This window comes from Muscardinus avellanarius (genome assembly GCF_963383645.1).
Source record: "Muscardinus avellanarius genome assembly, chromosome: X".
In the NCBI taxonomy this organism is placed as follows: domain Eukaryota; kingdom Metazoa; phylum Chordata; class Mammalia; order Rodentia; family Gliridae; genus Muscardinus; species Muscardinus avellanarius.
Window position 1 is genome coordinate 37,938,164 of NC_137792.1, and position 26,597 is coordinate 37,964,760.

Sequence of the window (26,597 nt, forward strand, 5' to 3'; positions counted from 1 at the left end):
TTCTTTTGGGGACAGGGTCTTGCTATGTTGCCTAGATCAGGCTTGAACTTTTGATCCTCCTATCTCAGCCTCCAGAGTACCTGGGATTATAGTTGTGTGCCACTGAACAATGTTTATACTATGCTATATTTTGTATGAGTAAGGGGAAAAACAATAACACATATACGCATATGTATTTACCCATGAGTATATTTTCAAACAGTTAACAACAAATTAAGCTATTCATAAACAAATTAAAATGGTGAACTCTAGGAATGAGGAGGGAGGAAGAAGACAAAGATAGAAGGGAAACTTCTACTTTTTATACAGTTTTTGAAACATAAATGTCTTATTCAAAATTTATTTTTTTAATTTTTATTTGTGCATTGTAGTCATACATCTTTATAGAGTAAAAGATGGTAGAGACATATATGCACACATCGCTCATTTAGCCCTTCCCCAATTCCTTCCCATCCCCTCCCCCTCCCCTCCCCCTCCCTCTTTCTCATGTTTGGCTTACTGATTGATATGTTTGTGAATGTACATCGTGCACTTTAGGGAAATTTTCTCTTCCCACTCTCATCCCCCTTAGTTAGGTCACCAAAATTAATTTAAACATTTTTGATAGCCTTAAAATTGAAAGCAAATTTTAACAAAAGAACCTAAATCTACATTAGGCAATATAATTGCACAAAGAAAATAATTTTTCTTTTTTTTTTGTGGTACCAGGGATGGAACACAGGGGCACTGTGCCTCCGAGCTACATGTCCAGCTCTATTTTTTTAGTCTTTCTATTTTTTGAAACATGGTCTCACTGAGTTGTGAAGGGCCTCGCTAAGTAGCTGAGGCTGTCTGCAAATTGTGATCCTCTGGTCTCTGGCTCCTGAATGCTGGGATTACAAAGCATACACCACCAAACCTGGCAGAAAATAATTTATTTATTTATTTTTTAAAATTTTTTTTGTTTGTTTTTTTGGTGGTACTGGGGTTCCTGGAAGCCCTTCTACCTCCGGGCTACACTCCCAGACCTAGTTTTACATTTTTATTTGGAAACAGGGTCTCCTAAGTCAGCGTGCGCCGGCTGGCTTCGAACCTGCGCGATCCTCCTGTCTCTGCCTCCCAAGAGCGGGGATTAGCCACCATGCCCGGCTAGAAAATAATTTCTTGATGTGACATTATAATACTAAAATCTATATATCTTTTTTGGTACATATTGTAAAACAAAAGAAAACTGCAAACCAACTTTTAACTTCATTCTGTACCTTGTTAATAGTAATATCTATTACTGTTTTAAAACCATTTTATGGTGTGGTGGCTCATGCCTGTAATCCCAGTACTTTTGGAGACTGAGACAAGAGGATTGCAGGTTCGAGGCCAGACTCAGGAACCTAGCAAGGCCCTCAGCAAATTAAGAAGACCCCATTTCAAATTAAAAAATCAAAAGGGCTGAAGGTATAGCTTAGAGGTAGAATGCCCCTGCGTTTAATCCCCAGTACCAAAAAAACAATTTTATGTATGTAGTAAGATGGGGCACAAACTACAGAACTATGGTGTTTGTTTGGTGCTGAGATTGAACCTAGAGCCTTGAACATGCTAAGCACGTGCTCTACAACTAAGCTATACCCCTAGAGATAAATAATTATGTTATCATTATTAGGAATCAAGAGTTTCAGTGTAAAAGGAAATATATACAAGAAAAATAGTATACTTCTACATTTAAGTAGAAATAGCAATAAAAGGAAACAGAAAAAAATCAATAAAACCAAAAGCTAGTTGTTTGAAAAGATCAATAAAGATGAATTTTTCCATTTCCTCTGTTAACACATATATTGACATAAAGCTATTCACAGTATCTCCTTACTAGCCCTTTAATGTCTGTAAGATCTACAGTGAGAAACCCTCTTTAATTATGATATTTTATGTCTTCTTTGTTTCTTAAGCCATCTAGTGCATCTTTTTGTGCCATGAGTGAAGAGGTGCTCAGAAATTAATGGAGATATGTTGAAAGGATAAAGGAACTTGATTGAAGTTCCTGATGATTACATTTATAGCAATTTGAACATAAAAATAATGAGAAAAGCTGGGTACGGTAGTGCTATAATCCCAGTATTTGGGACTATGAGGCAGGAGGACTGCATGTTCAAGACCAGCCTGGGCAATTTAGCAAGACCCTGTCTCAAACTGAAACATGAAAGGATCTGGGGTAGTGTGCCTCTGCATTCAATCTCCTGTATCACAAATAAGAAGAAAAAATGAGAAAAAAACACATGAAATAAGAAAAATAACATACAAAAAATGCCCCAAATAAAGGAAAATCTTATTTTTCAACACTAGAGGCAATTTTTATACATACTCCTAATTCTGAAAATTGGCGTTAAAGGGAAGATCTAAGTACCTTTTCTTCCTTTTCAGTAGAAACTGTTTTTCTATGGTAATAGTCTCAGCTATAAAGGAAAGTCCTTCTTTTCTGAAGAATACTTGTTAATAAATTGAGAAGAAATGATAAAATTGGAACAATCTTCATTTTTCTTCCCTCAGTGAAACTGACTCAGACAAAAATCATCAGTAAATGCTAAAAAATGTTAAACAAAACTACTGCATCTCCATTATATTATGAAAAACTAGATATTCTCATTGCATCAAGTATTACTCCACAAATAAATCACTAGTAGGAAATTGTTACCTTTATAACAAACAGATCGAGATTATAGAGGAAAACTGTGCAAGACTTGGAAATGGACCAGATTCCATTCTTTGATGGAAAGGTAGGTGCTACTTAGGTTATCCAATTCTATTGGGTTTCTGGGCCTTTAGTTGTGTTTGAACTATATAACATTTTAAGTTGTAGACTACTGAAAATAATGCAATTCACTCTTAGATACTGACCAATTTAAGTAAATTTTTTCCAGCATTCATTCAGCCTGTTTGTGTCTGTGCTTTGGATTTTCCTTTGAACCAATTTTAACATTTTACCAATTCCCTCATTAATTGATGAGTTAAATAAGTCTTTGACACATGTTCATTTTATGTTTGTTTGAGAGTCTTGAGTCTATTCTTTTTAAAATCTGTCTTTTAACAAACAAGCAAAAACCCCCATCATTCAATGAACAAAGCTGGCATCACTAATAATGGACTTGCATTAAAAAAAAATGACCATCATCCTAAGCCAGGTATAGTGGCACATGCCTGCAGTCCCAGTACTTTGGAGGCTGAAACAGGAGGATCACAGGGCAAGGACTGCCTCAGAAACTTGGTGAGACTTGCCAGGAGTGGTGGCGCACGCTTGTAATCCCCGCGCTTGGGAGGCTGAGACAGGAGGATCGCACGGGTTCGAAGCCAGCCTCAGCTACTGAGTGAGGCTCTCAGCAACTTAGTGAGACCCTGTTTCCAAATAAAATATAAAATGGGTTTGGGAGTATAGCCCTGAGGTAGAAAGCCCCTGGGTTCCACCCCCAGTACCACCAAAAAACAAAATAAATAAATAAATAAATAAATAAATAAATGAATAAATAAAACAAAACTAAAAATAAGATGGGTATGGTGTCACACACTTGTTGTACTAGTATTGGGAAGAGGTTTTTAAATGTATTAATGTACCAGTATTGGGAAAGATTTCCAATTTTAAAAATATACCCTTTATACTAAGAAGACCAGGGCTAGCAGAAAGGAGGGACTTGTAATTTACATTTCTAAAGAGAAGGAAAGAAAGCTGGAGCCAGAGATGAGAGGAAATCCCAGATCCTGGAGAAATAATTTAGCACATCTTGGGGGATGGAACAAAAGGTGTTCAGAGACAGGGCTGCCTCCCCTTTTGGGGCAAATCCGCCTGGAGACAGCAGAGTCTGGGCTAGCGCGGACTTGGTTGGGATAAAAACACTTAGTAAACTGGAGTTCTGTGGTATTTTCATTCGAATTGCCCCCCTGGGCCGCTTTCCGGCACAGGGTTGTAACTATCTCTGTATTTCTATCTTTTAATAGACTTCTTTAAATCTTCAGCAACTGTCCAAGCTATGCATATTTATTCTTAGCTTAGGACAAGAATCCATGGTCTTTTTCTGGTTTTGGTCGTTTTGGGTTTTGTTATGGGTTGGGGGTAAGTGTGTCCGGGACCCTAGCAGGGGTTCCCGGGGAACAGTTTCCCCAAACCATATTCTCCCAATCCGTAACACTTGTAATCCCAGCATTTGGGAGGCTGAGACAGGAGGATCTGGGTTTGTAAGACCCTGTTTTAAAATAAAGAATAAAATACAGGGCTGGTGGTATGGCTCAGAGATATAATGCCCTTGGGTTCTATCACCAGTACTGAATATATATATATATATATATATATATATATATATATATATATATATGTCTGGGTGTGTATCTTGGAGGTAGACTACCTGTGAGTTCAATCCTCAGTACAACACACACACACACACACACACACACACACACACACACACACACAGCCTCCTGGCTGGGTAATGGTAGTGCATGCCTGTAATCCCAGTACTTGGGAGGTTGAGACAGGAGGATTGCAGGTTTGAGGCCCAGTTTAAGCAATTTAGCAAGACCATCAGCAACTTGGCAAGACCCTGTTTCAAAATAAAAAGAGCTGAAGGTATACAGCTCAGGGGTAGAATGCCCCTGGGTTCAATACCTACTACCAAATAAGTAAGTTAATAAATGAGCTTCCTGATATATGAAACACCTATACAGTATTTTTTAAATGTTTAATCTGAATCTAATTAAGCCTTTCATTCTTACTTCTCCTTCACAGATCAAGAGAACAGAATTTAAATATTGCAAAAAAGCAAATAATCATATAAAGTCAGATTGTGAGACATTCTACAACGTAATTAATCATTCTGTTCTAAAAGTCAATGTCATGAACTAAGATAGAAGGTCTAAGTTTAAAAAAACGAAAGAGACAGAGTTACAAAAGCTAGTCAATGTGCTTTGTATTCTTACTCTAAAAAACAGCTATAAAGGCAATTTTTAAGAAATTGAGGATGCTTGTAAAATGAACAGGTATTAGATGATTGTAAGGAATTGTTGCTCATTTTAATGTATGCAACAGTTATTTAAGACTGCTGTGCTTTGTTTTCTGGGTTTTTTGTTTGTTTTTTTGGTGGTACTAGGGGTGGAACCCAGAGGCTATCTACCTCTGGGCTATACTCCCAGACCTATTGTATATTTTTTATTTGGAAACAGGGTCTCAGTAAGTTGCTGAGATCCTCACTAAGTAGCTGAGGCTGGCTTCGAACCTGTGCGATCCTCCTGTCTCAGCCTCCCAAGCACGCGGATTACAAGCGTGCACCACCACGCCCATCAAGACTGCTGTTTTTTGAATGATTGTGTCTCCTACAGAATTCATATGTTGAAATCCTCAACTCCAAGGTAGCAGGAGGTAGGGGCTTTAGAAGGCAATTAAGTCATACAGAGTCCACATTATAAGAAACCAGTGCCCTTATAAAAGAGGACCATTACCTGGGTGTAGTGGGGTACACATGTACTCCCAGTATTTGGATACTAGAGGATCGCAGATTCAAGGACAGACTCAGGAAGTAGTGAAACTCTCATCAACCTACCAAGACCCTGCTTCAAAACAAAAAATAAAATAGGGCTGGAAGGGTAGCTTGGAGGTAGAATGCCCTGGTGTTCAAACCCCAGCACCACACACAAAAAATAGAGACCCATTATTGTCAAGTGAGAACACAGCATAAAGGCAGCCCTGTATGAACCAGGAAGCAGGCCCTTCCTAAATAAACTGCGATCTTGATCTTCGAGTTCAAGCCTCCAGAACTAAGAAATGGATTTCTGTTATTAGCTGCCCAGTCGATAGACTTTTATTTTTAGGAGGGAAACATCATGATCTCCAAACTTTAAAACAGTATAGAAATGAAGCAAATATGGGGAAAGATTAACAACTGTTCAAACTAGTTGCAGTTGGTAGGTATAAGGCTGTTTGGTTTACTATTCCTTCTACTTTGCTCTATAGAAATGAACATAACCAAACATTTCTGGACAGATCTTATTTTGTATTTCTGGAAGAATGTAAATAATCTTCTAGGCTACTTTATTTTTTTATTTTATATTTTTTTTGGTCGTACTGGGAGTGGAACCCAGGGGCTTTCTACCTCTGGCCTATACTCCCAGACCTATTTCTATTTTATTTGGAAACAGGGTCTCACTAAATTGCTGAGAGCCTCACTAAGTAGCTGAGGCTGGCTTCGAACCTGTGCCATCCTCCTGTCTCAGCCTCCCAAGCGCGGGGATTACAAGCGTGTGCCACCACGCCCGGCTTTTCTAGGCTACTTTAAACCAATGGTCCCAAGTTGAATATGCTTGAGAAACTTGTTTCCTTTTATACCATTAACATTTCAAATCAGTGATCATATTCCTGTAATGTTTAAGCCAAGTACATTAAGCTTGTAATAAAAACTGTATTTTCTTGCTTTTTGGAGTATAATTCATGTACATATAATTACTTGAATATTGTTTGAGATCACTAACATGCCAGGGCAATTCCCACTGATTTAGATGGTCCAAATAATCTCATCCAGGAGGCTTGAAACATTAATGGTATAGTCTTGTGAATTTTAACAGTTCTTTGTCATCGTTTAACAAAACCAACAACTGGCACAACTTCTCAAGCTGTTGTTTCAGTCTCTGCTAGTTCATATTGCATGTTTATTTTGGACAGTCTTTTGTTAAGCATGGTACTTGTTGTACTGGTTTAAATAAAATGTTAACATGAAAGTAAAAAAAATGAACATAAAAAAATCTTTAAGTGTGGAGACTCCATGGACATTTCACTGAAAATGACCTTCTTTTGGAAGGTAGATTCATTAATATTTGTTTCCTTTTTTATCCACCCTTCAAAATATCCCAGATTAATGATGGAATTTTAAGAGAATTACTAGTGATCAGCTCATAGTGATCACTGTATTCAATTCCTTAATAACTTGTTTCTTGCAGTACTGGGGAATGGACCTAGGGGAGCTCTACCACTGAGCTGCACGCTCAGACCTTTTATATTTTGAGACAGGGTCTTGCTAAGTTGTGGAGGCTGGTCTTGAGCTTTTAATCCTTCTAGCTCAGCCTCTTGAGCTGTTGGGATTATTGGTGTGCACCATCTTGCCCAGCTCAGTGATGTGGTAGTGATGGTCGTGGTGGTGGTGGTGGTAGTGGGTGTGTGTGTGTGTGTGTGTGTGTGTGTGTGTGTGTGTGTGGGTGGGTGTGTGTGTGTGTGTGTTTTGCAGGATAGAACCTACACTAGGCAAACATTCTATAATTGAGCTAAGTCCCCAGCAATTTATGAAGGATGTAATGTCTGAAGGATGATCGCAAACTGAACATGTTTAGGAATGTGCCCCACTCTACAAGTGATGACAAGCCTTTCATATATTTTTTTTCCTTTTTTCACTCTTCTATCTCCTGATTGTACTTACCCACTTTGCACTCATCAAGGGGGAAATACACTGCATTTGGATACTCCTTCATACTCCAGTTCTGGTCACTGTGCATTAGGAAGAATACTAACTCTGCTGAGCTTAGTGGCACAAACCAGTAATCCCATTAGAGGCCAAGACAGCAGAATCACAAATTCAAGGCCATCCTCAATGACTTAAAAAGGCCCTCTGCAATTTAGTGAGACACTGTTTCAAAATAAAGAATGAATAAAAAGGGCCAGGGTATAGTTGGGAGGTAGAATGTCCCTGAGTTTAATTCCCAGTACTAAATAAATAAATAAATAAAATCTGATGGATAACAACTCAAGCTCTGGGCTCAAGGAGACCTGAGTATGGAACCAACCTAGATCTCCATCAATAGATGGATGGACTGCAAAATTATGGGAAATGCATGCAATGAAATTCTACTCACCAATAAAGAACAAAATTATGTCAGTCACAAGAAACCTGGAGAATATTATGTTAAGTGAGATTAGCCAAGCACAGAAAAAGAAAGGACATGCTCAAGCTATAGAGTATTAGGGATACCAAAGGGACTCCAGATAATGGAGGGGAAACCTCAGCAAAGACAGAAAGGAGGGGTAGGGGAGGAAGGAGGCTGAGGTTAAGCAATGAAAAAGCTATATTCAAAGCCAGGCGTGGTGGCGCACGCTTGTAATCCCAGCATTTGGGAGGCTGAGACCGGAGCTACTAAGTGAGGCCTCTGCAACTCAGTGAGACCCGGTTTCAAAATAAAAATAAATAAATAAAATAGGGCAGGGGGTGTAGCTCAGAGGTCGAATGTCCCTGGGTTCCACCCCCAGACCCGCAAAAAAGAAAAAGAAAAAAAGAAAAAGCTACATTCAAATATGTGTATAAATGTGAATATAACATTGTTAACCCGGACACTCAGTATTGGGAGGGAGGGAAAAGAGTAAGGGGGAGGGCACCAAGTACTATGTGAATATACGCCATTGTCAACATGATCCACATTATGATGTGAGACTATAGTGCACCAATAAAATAAAAATAAAAATAAAAAAAACAGTATTACCACATGTGACTATAAGTTGTGTCCAGTTGAAAATAGAAAGAAAATAGAAGAAAATATTTTCAAATATTTAAGGAATTCAGAACCTAATTAGGGGGAAAGGAAATTTAGCTGCCACCCGAATGAGATTACAGATTGCTGGTTATTCAAATCACATAACTAAAGTTTTGTACCTGAAAAGTGTCTTGGGATATCCCATGAACAAAGAGGATATCTTAAAAAGGAGGAAGCAACCTGTGTACTCTGTGACTAAGGAGGAATTATTCAGGAACATGACACTCTTAAATCTTGTGTCTTGCCGGGCGTGGTGGCACACGCTTATAATCCCCGCACTTGGGAGGCGGAGACAGGAGGATCGCGCAGGTTTGAAGCCAGCGGCGCTGGCGTAAGAGACCCTGTTTCCAAATAAAAAAAAATATTTAAAAATAGGTCTGGGAGTATAGCCCAAGGGTAAAAGGGCTTCCAAGAACCCCAGTACCACCAAAAAAAAAAAAAAAATCTTGTGTCTTGGTCTTGTCGTATGACTAACAGCCAAACCTCTCCTGAAGGCCAAAGCTGGCCTCTGACTTCATCTCAATCTACCTGATAATGTTAAATGTGCTACACTCATTTCAACCCTGGGGACAATTTAGAATGAAGTCAATAACCATAGTAATAATGCTTTTCTGAAAAATTTTTAAATTACTTCGTAAAGACTCTAAGAATTTATCATTTTAGGAAATCTGTCATATTAGCCTTGATCAATTGATTTTCATTTATAGCTTCAGAAAAGTATAAGAAAATGTAGTAAGTATATTAACAATACTTAAATATTTGTGAGCACTCCAAAGTCAATAAAATCAAAGGCTTAATTTATTATCTTCACCAAAATCCCTTAACTAACTGGCAGAATTTTGTTAGGACTATAATTATGGGTTTTCTGGCATTTGAAGGCTTTGAAATTTTCAAATATATTAAATTTATGAGTGTAGTTTAAAAAGGGGGAATTAAATAAGTTTATAAATGGGATTAATTGTTTAAAGTGAATTTAATCTGTTTGAATTGTGTTGACTACTAATCAAAGAACAAATGAAAGTAATTGCCCTTATTATGTACAGCAATTACAAGATTTATAAATAGCATATTAATAATATTCATAAATTGTATTTAATAGTTTAAGAAAAACTAAGCGTTCAAGTTGAAAAATTGTGTATTAATATAAAACACAACTAACTATACAGATTGTCCAAGAGTCGCCCTAGCCTTTAACAAACTTAGACAAGCCTCTTGTATTTCACCTTGGGATGAGCTCTAGTAGCCTCATCCGTAAACTACCTAGAGTTTTTGTGTAGAATAAATGAGATAATGTACCTAAATAGCTTAGGCCAGTATTAGACTAGTATCTATCACAAAGTTTTACTTGACAGATCAGTCCATATATAAAAAGTCTTTAAATATATGAATTTAAATATGGGGATTCACTGTCAGTTGGAAGAAGAATCAAAAGCATTCTGTAATTCCCTGAAAAATGGAGCTAGTGATTCTACAAAGTACTACAACACCAAAAAGGCCCTTTAAATCTAGTGAACTCAAATCAATTAGTGAAAAATAGAATCATTATGTGGCATCCTGTGGATAAAGTAGCTCTTGGTTGACCATAATTTTTATTTTTCTCATAGTGGGTTTGGTGTAATTTGGTACATAGATATTCACAGATTCTGGCTACTAAGTTCCAGAGAGCTTATATGTGCATTATTTTGTTTATTCCTGACAATATAGTAGGGATTCATTCATGTTTGATCAGAGAAGCAGGACCACTGTGCATAAGGACTTATTCCAGGGACAAGAACTTAGAAAATAGTGGAAGTTGTATAGTTGTTTCATCGTTTTTGTAGTGCTGGGGGTGGAACCCAGGGCCTCGTACATGCTAAACATGTACACCACTGGGTAACACCAACAGCTAGAGTTTATGCTTCCACTTCAGGTGGTGGGCCTGGAGTCAGCCTCTCCAGCAGTTGGGAAGGGAAGCAGGATGTGAAGTAGGGGAGAGCAAGTTGCTGAAGCCTACATCTGTCTGTCATCACAACACAAACTGGTCACAATGGAACCTTCATCAGTCTCCCACAATCTCTAAGCCTCCAATTTTACTGATGTACATAACCTGCAGAAGAGCCGGCACACTTTGCCATGGAACTTTACACACACAAAGTTGGTCCAGGACTTGGAGATGCTGAAGGAGAAATGCCAGCTGGAGCTGGGGAAGCTCAGGCCAAATTGATGCCCTATATAGATACTTCAACCCAAAAGTTCTGTGATGATGTAGGGCTATTGCAACAGCACCAGCCCTTCATGATCCTTTCTGTCCTCTAATTTCTCCCGTGACCAGCCTTGACACAGAACCAACCAATGAAAGGAATTCTGTGACTCTCAGTTCCAACTTAGTTAAACTGACACAATCCAAAGCCACCACTGTACTGTTATGCCCATTTTGCAGAGAAAAAAAAATGGCTAAGAAGGTAAAGTTACTTACACAAAGGCAGGTGGGAGAGGTGGAACATGAACAAGAGCAGTATGACTCCGAAGCAGTATCTTAACCACTACCTTCTGCCACCTCACCTTAACATGTGAAAACCTGACTTTCCACTCACTGGAAAAATGATCTATTAGCAAGATGAGCTTGCCCACATTGGAACAAGTTGCTTTGCCAAAGAGAGGGTCCCCTACCCTAAATGATGCTCAAACACAGCCTGGGTGGCCACCTGCCAGAGACATCACACAAGAAGATGGTCACTGGGAGGGAGAATAAACTAGATGGCTACTAATGCCACTTTCAACTCTAAGATTCTATGTTTCTAGAATAAACAGGGCAAGGATTGGAACTCACAATGCATTACGGTACATGACAGAAGGGATTGAAAAGAAGAAGGCAGAAGCACTCGAGGGTGGGCTAGGAAGAGACTTAGCGAAACTGTACCAAATTATGCCAAACCCATTATGAAAAAAATAAAAATTATGGTCAACCCAAGAGATGCTTTACCCACAGGATGCCACGTAATGATTCTCTTTTGCATTAATTGATTTTATTTGAGTTCACTGAATTCAAAGGACCTTTTTTGTTGTTGTTACAGACATAATCTTTCAAAGACCTGTGCAATGACTGCAAATTAAGACACGCTGTGCAAAGGTTCTTTAAAATGGAAATTTAATCAGTTGCGGACATGACGACAAAAAGTTTGAAGCAAATATCCAAATATTTCAAAGAACTCCTTAGAAAAGAATTTTCACATTTGAATCTCTGCCAACATAAACACATAATAACGAACCTTATGTCTTGGTTAGTTTTTAAAAATTAAAGGAAAAAGACAGTGACTGGTCTAATGTTTCTGCAGCAGATGCATCCTGATGACATCTTTCCAAAGCAGATATTACAATCATTTTCTTTTTCTTCCCTCAAATTCCACACATGCTGATTAACCGACTATACAAATGGGAGGTCATGGAAGGTCAATACAAAGTGATCAGATACAACTGACTTCCCACCAAGAAAGTGACAAATCTGTAAAATTTATGGATTAACACTTAAAATTTCAAAGCCAATACATGGAAATCCCATAAGAAAGGTTTCAATAGTGCATCAAGTATATCTGTCTTCTCTACTTTCTACCCAGAAGGCTAAGTGGAGCACCATTAGTAAGCACCACAGCTCTCAGGCTTCCAGCAGGATTTAGCCTCTGAACAGCAGCAGCAGAACAGAGGAAGGAAGGATAGTCATGTTATGACATTTATTCTCCTGGCACTCTTCTCGCATGGTCACACTGGGCTTACAGCAGGTCCTATTATTGTCGAGGCATGTCTTTCTACAATCCTCTGTCTTCCTCATTCCATTTGACCTGTGAGTAGTGAAGGCTTCCCACTCTTAAAAGCCTTGGATTACTGTACTCTCCCTTGTGGTCTCCCAACTCCCTGCCCCACACCTTTGTAAGCAATTGATTTTCTAAACCATCCTCAAATTATCTTTTGTTTTCTGGTGCTAGAGATTGAACCCAGGGCCTCACACATGCAAAGTATGTGTTCTGTTGCTAAGCTATACCCCCCACCCCAAAATATCTTAATTAGAGGATAATTTCTTGTTTTCTGCTGGGACCTTAACAAACACACGTGGAATCATTAAAATGCTAGTAATTGCCAGGCATGGTACCGCACACTTGTAATCCCAGTACTTGGGAGGCTGAGACAGGAGGATTGTAAGTTTGAAGCTCACCTCAGCAATTTAGGGAAACCCCCAGTAACTTAGTGAGACCCTGTTTCAAAATAAATAAATTAGCTGGGTGTGGTGGCACATGCTTGTAATCCCAGTACTTAGGAGGCTGAGACAGAAGGACTGCACAGGTTCCAAATAAAATATAAAATAAGTGTGGGAGTATAGCCCAGAATTAGAAAGCCCCCATCCCCAGTACCACTAAAAAACAAAATAAATAAATAAATAAATAAATAAATAACGTAATTAAATAAGGCTGGGAGTGTATCTCAGAGGTACAATGTCCCTGGGTTCCATCCCTAGTACCACAAAAATAAAATACTAGTAATTGTCAAGTTTCAACATTAATACAATGACTGCCATTTTCAGAAATTTAGTCCTCTATTTTCACATTTCTACTTCTGAAAACTATAATTATGATATTTATGATTATAACTAGAGTTTAGTGTTGTTTTATTTCAGGTTCTGAATCTAAATGCTTAAGCTGATCTCAGCTCTCATGCTTACTGGTTGAATTTAGGCAAATCATCTAACTCAGTGATTCTCAAAGCTGGGGGCATTTTTACCCCTTGAGGGACATTTGACAATGTCTGGAGAGATTTGGGCTGTCACATCTGGAGTAGATGGGTTGATACTGGCTTTCAGTAATGCACAGAGGCTAGGGATGCTTCTCAGCATCCTACAGTGCACATGACAGCTCCCTATCAAAATGTCAAATAGTTCTGAAGTTGAGAAATTCTGACGTAACTCTTTTGTGCTTCCATTTTCTAATATACAATATGGATTTAAAATTAGCAAATATCATGATTCTCTGAGAGTTTAGTGATTTAATACAAGAAAAACTTGGAGAAATACATAGGATGCAACCTATACTCAATAAATATAAGCTGGTATCATCATCATGAGGCTGAGAGCTCATAGCACAGAGATGCAGGCAGTTATAACTACAGTATGAAAGACAATTTTACTAAAGCACTGTGATTACAGAGATACTGTCTAGCTTTATTCTATTATACCTCCAGTACCTAAGTGTCTAGCATATATTTTGTTGGGTTTTTTTTTTTTTGTGTGTGTGTGTGTGTGTGGTAAACCCAGGGGTATTTTACCTCTGGGCTACACCCCCAGACCTATTTTATATTTTATTTGGAACCAGGGTCTCACTAAATTGCTGAGAGCCTCACTAAGGTGTTGAGACTGGCTTTGAACTTGTGATCCTCCTGTCTCAGCCTCCCAAGTACTAGGATTACAAGTGTGTGCCACCATGCCTGGCTTGTTTTGTTAAAATATTTAATATAGCAACTATTTGTTCAAAGATAAGATAATGAATATAATGTACCTCCTAGAGTTCCTAGCACAATGTAGGTGTTCTATAATAGAGGTGGCTATAGTAGATTTTATGATAGTATGTCTTTTGAGCCTAAAAACAAGAACCAATGTGTACCTTCTTTCATTTTCTTGCTCAAATCATTTTTGCATTAATTTTTTAAATTTTGTTGGTACAATATGATTATACATTGTAGTGAGATTCAAAGTGATATATTCATATACGGACACCGTATCTCTTGGTATAGTTGTGTTCTAAATCCATCCCACTACCTCCTTACTCCCCATACATGCTAGTAAGGTTCTTAGTGCTACCTTCATATATGATCTTAATATTATTTGGTTTGTTTACATCCTCAAGCCTCTTTCTTCCCCTCTCTTTCCTCCCCAAATCTTCTTCTACTATTCTAATTAGTCTTACTCCTTATTATCATGAAGGTCATTTTCTTTCCTTTTTTCTCTCTAGCTTCTACATATGAGAGAAAATATACAACCTTGACTTTCTGAGACTAGCTAGTTCTATCCATTTTCCTGCAAATGATATAACTTTATTCTTCTTTATGGCTGAGAAAAAACTCCATTCTGTATATATATCACATTTTCTTTATCCATTCACCTATTGATGGATACCTAGATTGGCTCCATAATATGGATATTATTAATTGTGCTATAAACTTAAGTATGCATGTATCACAATAGTATTTTGATTGATATATAATATTTGTACATATTTACAATATGATATTTTGATTCATGTATACATTGGGTAATGATCAAGTTAGGGTAATTAGCATATCTATCACCTTAAACTTTCATATTTCTTTATGATGAATACATTCAAATTCCTTTTTAACTATTTTGAGATATATATATATATATATATATATATATATATATTACATTATTGTTACTTATTTTCACCCTTCTGTGCCTGGGAACAGTGCTATTCAAAATAGCCAGGATATCGAATCAGTCTAAATAACCATCAATAGATGAATGGTTAAAAATATGCTACGTATCATAATAGAATACTATTCAGCCCTAAAAAGCATGTGATCCTGACATTTGCAACAATAATAGATGGACCTGGAGAACATTATGTTAAGTGAAATAAGTCAAGCACAGAAAGATAACACCATATTCTCTCATAAGTATAATCTTAAAAATGTGTGTGTGTGTGTGTGTGTGTGTGTGTGTGTGTAGTACTGGGGCTAGATCCGGGGGCTCCATCCCAGCTCTATTTTATTTTTTTATTTTGAAACAGGGTCTCACTAAGTTGCTGAGAGCCTCACTAAATTGCTAATGCTGGCCTCAAACCTATGATCTTCCTGTCTCAGCTTCTCAACTATTTGTATTACAGGCATATACCATTACACCTGGCAAAAAAAAAATCTTGTAGAAGCTGAGACCAGAATATGCTTATCAGAATGATGGAGAAGACTGGAAGAGGTAGATCAAGAGGTAACATGTTAATATTTGATACTAGGAATAAGTTATTGGTAAAATATCTTAAATTGTGTTCGAGGGCACCAGACCAATGCACTCAACAGCCCACCAGGCTCCAGAGAGGAGCGGCGGACAGTGAGCCGAGGTGAGCCGCTGTGGATCAGCCGGGTGGAATTCGGCAGATTTTTCGGCACAGGGAGCAACTAAAGCTCCCAGTGGCTGGGCTCAGCACACACTGCAGGGACTCAGAGCGGAGCTCAAAACCAGAGAAGAAATACGACAGCCTCACGGCCGAGGGCATAGCAGCGGCGCCATATTGTCACCGGCGGCGGCAGCAGCGAATTCACCGAGTCCACTAAAGTTCCATCTGCGTACTCAACAACAGTGAGTCAAATTGTGGCCCCAGAGGAGAAATCCCATTACTGCACTCCTAGGGACTTGACCCAGTGGGGGAGTGGTGGTGGCAAAGATATCACACCATAGGAGAACGCCCAACCTGGCACACCCCCCCCATGGTCTAAAGCAGCCTCGATTGACTCCCTGGGTCTGAGACTCTGCAATACAACACAGTAAAGGAGTAGTGGGGTCTGAGATACTACAGACTCGAGATCCAGAGCACCTTAAGTGACGTCGTAGTGACCCAGGGAAGAACCCAGAGAAGGCACAAACTTCCGAAATCATGGGAAAGAGGAATAACACTGGAGCAATGAATGCCCACAACCCCACAACATCAGAACCCGATAAAACAGAAAATCAGAGATTTCTAGAAGATCAAATCAGGAAAATAACTGTAGAAATAATAGAGGTGTTTCAAAAAGCATTCAGAGAGAGCCAAAAAGAGATAAAGGATGCAATTAATGAAGTAAAGCCCTCAATTCAAAGTACAAACAACCGATTAGACCACATGGAGAATAGAATCTCACTCTTAGAAGATGATCAGTCCAAAAATGAACGCATAGTTTCTAATCTAGAAAAAAATATCCAACAGCAGGAATCTGACATTGAAGAAATATGGGCCCATTTTAAGAGAGCTGACCTAAGAATAATTGGAATAGAGGAGGGAAAAGAAGGTGAAACCAAAGGGATCAACAGTCTCTTCAAGGAAGTAATAGCAGAAAATTTTCCAAACATAGAGCAAGAGGTTCATACACAGGTCCAGGAAACTTATAGAACTCCCTTTTGACAGGATCGGAAAAGAGGATCCCCACGCCACATAACTGTAAAAATGACCAATGTGGAAGCCAAGCAGAGAATCTTAAAGGCAACAAAAACAAAGGGCCAAGTGACATTCAGAGGCAAACCGATTAGAATCACTCCAGACTTCCCAAACCAAGTCATGAGAGCCAGAAGGGCTTGGAGTAACATATTCCCAATTCTGAAAGAAAACAACTTCCAGCCAAAAATTTACTACCCAGCAAAACTTTCTATCAAATTAGATGGAGAAATAAGAAGCTTCCATGACAAACAGAAACTGAAGGAATTTATTTCTTCAAAACCAGCGCTAGAGAAAATACTCAAAGAGATTAACTACAAAGAAGAAATAGGTAACACACACCAGAACCAGAGAAACAAGATTCTCCAACCAACAGACAACTAAGATTGGTTATCTTTGGAGATTCATTATTTATGTTAGTCTTTTACCTATCTCTAAATTGTATTGTTTGCCTTTATTGTTGTTAATTTTTAGGATTTCTAGTTGGAATATTAATATACCTTCAAATATAGCATTTGGAATATTTTATCCCATTCTATCAGGAACTTTATCTCTGTTTACATTGTCTTTGGATATACAATATTTTTTTATTTTTTAGGGAGTTTGTATACTCTTCTGTTGCCTGTGCCATTGAAATCATATCCAAGAAATCACTGCCAATTTCAGTGTTGTGAGGGTTAATGACCCAGATTTTCTTCTAAAAGTTTATAGTCTTAAGATTTATATTTAGGTCTTTTATCTATTTTGAGTTAATATTTGTATATGGTGTTAGGTAAGGGTCCAATTTTATTCTTTTTCATGTAATTATTATTTTTCAACAATATTTAGTTAAAAGATTATTATTTCCACCACCAAATGTTCGTGGAAACCTTGTCAAAAATAACTTGACAATATATGGAAGAATGTATCTCTAGGCTTTTATTTAACTCCAATGGTTTACATATCTGCCTTTAGAACAGTACTGCACTGTTTCAATTATTGTAGCTTTATATGGTTTGAAATCAGAAAATATATATCTTCTAGCTTTGTTCTTTTTCAAGATCGTTTTGGGTACCTAGAGTCCATATTCCATATTAGGATAGATTTTTTTCTGAAAAATAAATATATAAATATATGATAGTTTCACCTAAAAAAAAAGAAAAGAAAAAAATATTCTCTGGTAAGAAAGAAAGCAAAAAGAAATATTGAAATGTTATCTTTAAGTTATCAAAAGCTTGGTGTCAGACAAATGAAACTGTTATGTGAGACTATCATTTTTAATTTTGGATAAATTGCTATAATACTAGATGTCAACCACTAAGCCAAGCATGGGAAGGAGGGATGGAGAGGGAATGGGGTGGGGATCGGGTGGGGGCTGACTGGGCGATGAGTGCATGTATGTCTACAAAAGTTTTTTTGTATCCCACTATGATGTATGAATACAGTGTACCAATAAAAAAATTTAAAAAAAATTAAATTGTGTTCAACAACTATTCACCAGCTCAAGGCTAAGAAGAAACTCACAGAGAAGTTATAAGATCCCTAAAATTGCAGAATGCATAATTATGTTGTCCACTATTTTAAAAAGATATTGGCTTGTAATTATCTTAAAAAGATTTTAAGCATTTTTCATTTTTTTCTCTGCTTCAGTCCAACAAAAAGATTACAGTTGTATTATAATTGTTTAAACATTAAGCAAGATGATCCGGGAAAAGGAAAATGAGAGTAGAAAATATAGATGAGGTAGTTCAGTCAACCCCCACCCAACATACCCTAGAAGAATCTTCCCACTTGCTAGAGGGCTGCAAATTTGACAGGTAAAGGCAAAGAATAAAATCTGTTTTGCCATATATTTCACAGGGCCATACAATGAAAAAAGACAATTATTCTTCATAATAAAACATGAAAGTTCTCCCTATACAGAGGATGCTGAAATGAAATTAATTCTTTGATAGCATCTTTATAGGTAAGTCAATAGTTCATGGGGCTATTCTTCATAATATCCTGCAGTGCAGACCAAAGTTATAAAACTAAAGCACATTCCAATAAAAGCAACTCTACAAAGGTTTAAAATGACATGGTTCAGGTATAAATCTCTTGGGTACTCTCTCCAATCCTGTACTAACAAAGGGCCATAAGGAATGGTCAGGCTGGGCCTGGTGGCACATGTCTGTAATCCTTGTCCTTGGCAGGCTGAGACAGGAGGCATATTAGCCAGCCTTTTCACAGCTTTAATCTAAAAGATCTGACCACAAAACTTAGAGGAAGAAAGATTTATTTGCTCCCACTATTTCTTGGAGATATCGGGGTTTAGTGCATGTGAGGCCAGGGACTGCAGATGTCAGGGCATGCCAGCAGCAGGAAGTAAAGAGAGGGAGAGCACATTGTTCTCACATCATGGATGCCAGAAGCAAGAGCAGTGTGAGGGGAGGAAGGGGCCCATCTCCTCCAGCCACATCCTACCAGCTAAGGCCACCATCCAGATAAATCCACTATGGAGGAAGGGGCCCATATTCTCCAGCCACATCCTACCATTTCAGGCCACTATCCAGATAAATCTACTATGGATTTATCCACTGCTGAGATTAAAACTCTCATGACTTAACTATAACAACCCTGAATATTAATAAATGAGCTTTCTAAGGAACATTCTACATCTAATTATAACAGGTGGATCACAGGTCTGAGGCCAGCCTCAGCAAATAGTAAGACTCTCATCAACCTAGCGAGACCTGTTTCAAAATAAAAATAAAATAGTGCTAGGGGTGTAGCTCAGGTTAGAATGCTCCTGGGTTCAATCCCCAGTACCATTTGGGGGAAAATGAATGGTTAGACGGGATGTCTTTAGTGTAGCTCACCTTAAGCTGTATTGCTTACACACACACTCAGGTAGGGCCATACCTCTTTTTGTCAGCATTTTTACCACTGTGACCAAAATACCTGACAAGCACAACTTAGAGGAAGAAAGGCTTATCAGCTCACAGTTCTAGAGGTTCTAGTCTATGTTAGGCCAGCTCCCAAGCAGGAACCACAGTGGCAGGTTTTCAAGACATGGCATCAGGAAGCAGAGTGAGGGCAGGGATGGAGGGACCTATGTCACCAAGGACACACTACTAGGGTTGTACCTCCAGCCAGGTCCTGCCTCAGAACCTGGTTTTATAACATAACATATGAGCTTTGGGAGGACATTTCATTTTTCTTTTCTTTTTTTTTTTTTTTTGGTACTGGGGATTGAACCCAGGGACACTCTACCTTGGAGCTAGACCCTAGCCCTTTATTTATTTATTTTTTTATTTTGAAACAAGATTTCAGTAAGTTGCTGAGGCTGGCCTCAAACCTGGGATATTCTTGTCTCAGTTTCCCAAGTACTGAAATTACAGGCGTATGCCAATGCTCCCAGCTTGAAGGACATTTTAAATCCAAACTATAACACCTGGACAGGATGATTTGCTTGGCAGATAAGTGCAGACACTAGGTTTTTAGTGCTCAACTTATCAGGTAGTAGAGCTTACAGCAGTTGTGGAAATTAAGGGACTTAATGATGACAAAAAGATTTCCCATTTATGAAGGATTTTCTTGTGCCAGACATTGTTCCAAGAGTTGTAGAAATACAGGCTATTAAATCCTACAACGACCCCATGGAGGAGTAAGATTATTAAATTCCTCATTTAGGGCCGAGGGTATAGCTAGGTAGTAGAATGCACATGTTTAGCATGTGTAAGGCCCTGGGTTCCATCCCTAGCACCTAAAAACAAAAACAAAAAAATTTTCAATCACTATTTTATATAGGTAAAGAGACTAAAGAGTTAAGATCATCACTTGGCTAGTATTATAGAGCTATGATGTGACAATACAAGGAATTGGACATAAGCAGCCCGGCAGCAGTGCCCACAAGGATGAGGTCTATAAATCATGCAGCACCAGAAGGGCCCACCCTACACCCCTCCCCACTTCACCAGTGCTTAGGCCTTCAAGGTTAACTCAAATGCTACTCCCCCCCAAAGCACTGCCACTGGCTTCTATCCGCCTCAAGCTTTCACTCATTTTTCATGCCATGAGAGTTTACATGCACCACCAGGGAGGCAATACAACTGTGACGTGTCTTATAGTTCTTGCCTTCAAAAGGCAAAATGGGATACCCCAAGGAATTCAAAGAGCACAGATTCCCAAAGCCTGTCAGTTTATTTCCCAGGTAAGACGTGAGAGAAGGAAAACCTACCGCAACAGGGGCTTCTACATAGAAGGGGGGCCCTGAGACAGAAGGCAAGGAGATGTAGAAAGGAGTAGGAAAGGCCACCTTACCTGACAGCAGGCAAGATGCTGAGCAAAGGCTACCAAGATTGAATATTGTACAGTACCAGGCACTGTTCTAAAGGCTTTACATACACTAACATATTAATGTTCACCCTGACCAAACAAGCAGCAGACTAATGTTATTTACATTCTATATGAAGAGACTAAGCGCGGATAGGTTAACCAACTTAACCAAGGCCACATAGCTAATTGACAGGCAGGCAGTCTTCAGAGTAAATGCTCCTACTATCTATCGTACTGATTCTCTAGAAGGAAAGCTTCCTGCAGTGGACAGGCTGAAATGATGATAGAAAGGTAAATACAAGCCAGGCAGTGGAGGCCAGATTAAGGAGTTCCTGATATGTGTGCAATAAAGGGGAAAAAGTCGAGTGTCAGGTCAAGAGTTCTCCAATGTGGGTTTCCTGCTGTTGGGTCGTGGGGTCAAGAGAACTACTGTTACCTAACAAACCATCTCCAAAATTAGTGGCTTAAAACAATAACCATCTGTTCATAGTTTGGCAGTTTGGCTAGAAATTGGCAGAGCTGACACATCTCTGTTCCATGTGATATCATCTGAGAACAGTTACACAGCTGCAATGAACTAGGAGCTCGACTGGAGCTGGAACATCCCAGATGACCTCACTCGCGTCAAAGCTAGGCCTGGGTAGCATGAGTGGCTAGACATTTGAGTTCCTCTCTGTCTGACCTCCTTCTTTCTACTTGTGGTCACTCATCATCCATAAGTCTAGTCCAAGTTTCATTATGTAAAATCTGGCTTGCAAGTCTCTTAAGGCCTAGGCTTGGGATTGATTCTGTATCACTTTTGTCATATTCTATTAGCCAAAGAAAGTCCCATGGTCCCTTGAAAATGTGCGGTACAGCAAGAACAGACAGGGATTGGAGAGATTCCTGGAGGTCAACTCTGCAAATAAGCCCCCTCAGGGACCAAGGGCCCCAGGGGTCTCTGGTTTGGTTGCTCTTGTTCTCTCACTCTGTATGCTCTACTGTAAATGATATTCTCTTCATGGGTCTCCAAATTAGTTGAAGGACATCATAGCACCACTCTCCATGCACTTGCCCTCATCCTAATGACATGTGGACTAAGGAGAGAACAGTCATTTTAGATGTCACAGCTGTCCCCCAAGAGAGAGGACTTGGCTCCGGTCACAAGACCACCAAGTACTCCATGGCTTCAGTTGATGGTGCACTGTGAGGACTGACTGTACTCTAGGGCATGAGTGAGTAAACTAGAATCCTCTGGCAAAATCCAGCCATTTGCCCTTTTCCTACATGAATATTGTCTATGGTTCATTCATTTAAATACTGTCTATGGCTGCTTAAGCACTAAAACAGCAGAGCTGAGTAGCAGTGACAAGAGATTGCATGGCCCATAACACCTAAAATATGTACTATTTGGCCCTTTACAGAAAGCTTGCCAATTGTAGCATTAGGGATAATAGTCAGCAATGGTACTCTTTCTCCTACTTAAATTATTTCCAGAAATTACTATGGCCCCAGGGCTCATATTTTGACTGGCAGTAATAGGTGGCCAGTCTATATATTTCCTTGAAGAGAAAAGAGAATGTAAAGCTTTAAGTAATAACATTTCAAGGTACAAATCTACATGATGCTTTTAAAATCAAATCAATTTGTGCCCTTAGCACTTTTAGAAACCTATCCTAAGAAGCCTTCAATGAAATACTCTTTCCATGCACACCTTACATTCTTCTCAGGGGAGAGGCTGCAGTAGGTTTTGTATGCTCAAAGATGTTTTCTAGTCACTCAATAAGCAAATTGGTCATACTATTTGGATAATCACTATGCTAGAGCACAATGAAAAGAACTCAACTGAGTTCTTAAACTCTGCTAACCTAGTAATACTTGAGCTTTTCTTTAAACTCAAGATAATTATAGAAGCTTGCCCTTTTGCCTTCAATTTTTTTAAAAAATACCAGTTTTTAAAAGACATTTAATAATGCAAAATTGTGTTGTTCATAAATTATTTTGACCATGTTTTCATATGCAAAATAAAACCAAAATATAAAATTCAGTCTCCAGTCTCCCTGGAGCCCTTAAAAGGTCAGCTCCCATACCTACCAAGAATATACTGTTAAAGCTTTATGCTTAAAAAGTTTGGAAAGATCCACTGACTCGGTTATTCTTGCTCTAGAGTTTATCCAAAATTCACATTATGGTACGCTGGGCGTGGTGGCACACGCTTGTAATCCCTGAGCTTGGGAGGCGGAGACAGGAGGATTGCGCTGGTTCAGAGCCAGCTACACTGGCTTAAGAGACCCTGTTTCCGAATAAAAAATAGATCTGGGAGTGTAGCCCAGAGGTAGAAGGGCTTCCAGGAACCCCAGTACCACCAAAAAAACAAAAAAAAGAAAAAGAAAAAAAAAATTCACATTATGGTAGAGTTCACAATTACTCATGGCAAGGTTGTTTGTAATAGCAGGAAATCTTAAGTAAATTTCTATCAATAAGAGACTGGTATAAGAACAGTCATAGACAATATATAAATCAATGGACATAGGCATGTTTCAACAATTTAATCATAGTACTGATTATCCAAATGATAGATTTTTTAAAATGAGTAAAATCTTCAGAATCTTGTATAGAATAAACTTCAGGATTCCTGCTAAGTGAAATCAGTGAAATGCAGAATGGTATGTAAAATATTTTATCATTTGTCAAAAAGAAGGAAGGGAGAGGATATGTTTCTATATACATAAAATATTTTTGGAAGGACGCACACAGGAAATTTCTAATATTGCTTGTCTCCAAGGGTGATAGATCAGGATTCAGCCTGAGAAACCAATCTAGGTATTTTGTTCAGAGAGAATTTCATAAAGGAAACTGACTATAAGGTGATAAAATTAAGATGTCAAACAGGAAACTATGAGGTAACCCTGAAGTTATTAGAAGCACGAAATGACTGTCAGCCTTAGGGCTTAAGGGATACTTGGAGGAGGTGGCATCACCATACTCCAGAAGTTAGGCTAAATTAGCAATAGTAGAAATATGGTGGGGTTGCCAAGAGAAAGCAGGGACAACCACAAAGGGTAGGGTAGGTAGAGAGAGAGCAAAGAAGTTGCGGCAACTACCGAAAACTTTGCTCAAAGCATCATGAGAGAGAAATACCATGGGCTTTGCCCTCCTCATACCCTCTAATCTTTACCAGTGCCTACACTCCTCACTGTCTGTAGCTAGCCAGAAGCCACCAGGCAAAGGATCCTGGGAAATATAGTTTCCTGAAATAGCAAGGAGAACAAATAGAGGGGAATGGATATGTGAAGAAGCACACAAATGACATGCCCAAAAGACTATATGTTAACCTAGGAGACAACAGTAGCAATGAGACATTTTAAAATTTACTCTCTTATACTTTCTGAATTTTGACTCTTGTAAACATATTGCCTATTAAAATGAGTAAGATTAAAATAAGGAACACATATGGTATATGCTTGTAATTCTAATACTTGAGAGGCTGTGGTAGAAAGATCACAGATTCAAGGCCAGCCTTGGGAACTTACAAAGACCCTCAGCAACTTAGTGAAACCCTGTTTCAAAACAAAAATAAAGCCGGGCGTGGTGGCGCACGCTTGTAATACCTGCACTTGGGAGGCAGAGACAGGAGGATCGCGCAGGTTCGAAGCCAGCCGCGCTGGCGTAAGAGACCCTGTTTCCAAATAAATTTTTAAAAAAGGTCTGGGAGTGTAGCCCGGAGGGAGAAGGACTTCCAGGAACCCCAGTACCACAGAAAAATAAATAAATAAATAAATAAATAAATAAATAAATAAATAAAGGCTGGAGGTATAATTCAAGAGGTAGAATACCCTTGGGCTCAATCTCAATACCAAAAATAAGTAAACAAAAAATAAAGAATAAGCTAGGTGTGATAGCACACGCCTGTAATCCCAGCACTTAAGATAGGAGGATCGTAGGTTTGAGGTCAGCCTAGGAAACTTGGTGAGACTCTGTTTCAAATTTTTAAAAAGTAGAGGGCTGGGGGTATAGCTCAGAGTTAGACTGACCCCTGGGTTCAACCCCTGGATTCAATACCCAGTACCAAGAGGATAATAATAAAGAACATGTAAAATAAACAAATACCTAATGGGGTACGCATATTTTTATTAAAATAATTCTAAGAAATGTCAAGCTGGAAACAACTAATGATCACTAGTGAAATACCATGCCATTACTCAAAAGAATGAGTCATGGGATACTTATGAAAGGAGACACAAGAAAGTGGCATTAATAGATGTCCAAAAGGAGAAGGTCTGGATGATTGTAGGATAGGAAAGAAATCTGGGGAAGCCAAGAAGGCCCACAGTAAAAACACTGCATGCCCCTTTACATCTTCTGATTTGAGTGTCATGTATATGTATTGCCCATTAAAAACTAGTAATGAGGCAGATACAGTGACACACACCTGTAATCTCAGTACCTGGGAGGCTGAGAAAGGAGGATCAGAGGTTTGAGGTCAGTCTCGGCTGCTTAATGAGACCCTCAGCAACTTAGCGAGACCCTATTTCAAACTAAAGAATAAAATAGGGCTGGGGATGTATCTCAAGGGTAGAATACTTCTGAGTTCAATCCCCAGTAACAAAAAAAAAATCAAGATTGGTTTCTTTTATTTTTTAAATAATTTAACTGATAAAAATACATATAACATAAAATTTACAATCTAACCATTTCTAAGTGGTTCAGGGGTGTTAAGTATATTGACATTGTTGTACAATGGATCTCTAGAATTTCTTCCATCTTGCCAAACTAAAACTCTGTACCCCACTATACAACTCCCCATCTCTACCTCCCCCCCCAGCTTCTAGCAACCACTATTGTATTCTGTCTTTATGAATTTGACTACTCTATGTACTTCATATAAGTCGAATCATGCAGTATTTGTCTTTTTGACTAGTTTGTTTCGCTTAGCATAATGGCCTCAAGACGCATTCATGTCGTAGCATGTGTTAAAACTTTCCTTTTTGAGACTGTTTTTGTGTGTGTGCGTGTGTGTGTGTATATATACAAATATGTTGTTTGTCCATTTATCTGTCCATGGATGCTTGTGTTGCTTCTACCTTTTGGCTATGAGAAATCAAGATTTATGCCTAATAACCATTGTTGTGGTGGTAGAAACTTACACCCAGAAAACTGGGGCTCTTTCCATCTGGAACAGAAAGCTACAGCAGCTGCCAGCCTACCCCAAAAAACGCAGGTCCACAAAGGAAGTTCCTAACTTCTTTGCTAGATAGGCCTTTACACATAATAATCACTGGAAAGAACCCAGCAATAATTAATAGTGTCTCAGGGTTATCAAATGAAAGCCACACTAACTTAATCTTACTATGCAACTCTGAAAATAACAAGTTTAACAATAAGGCATATATATTATAATAAAGACACTAGAACACTGATGTCAGAATCTTAGCCTCATCATTGAAGAAAACAAGACTCCCAAACTATTTTAGTGAAAACAAATTTTCCTGATTTCTATTTCTTCCCTACTTGCACAGATACTAACTTTATTCTCTTAACCCTCCACCTTCCGTAGGTAGGCATTTCTTCCCAAACTTTTACCTAAGTGAACAGATGAAAATAATTTGTAGGTTCAGTTAAAGCTTATAAAGAACT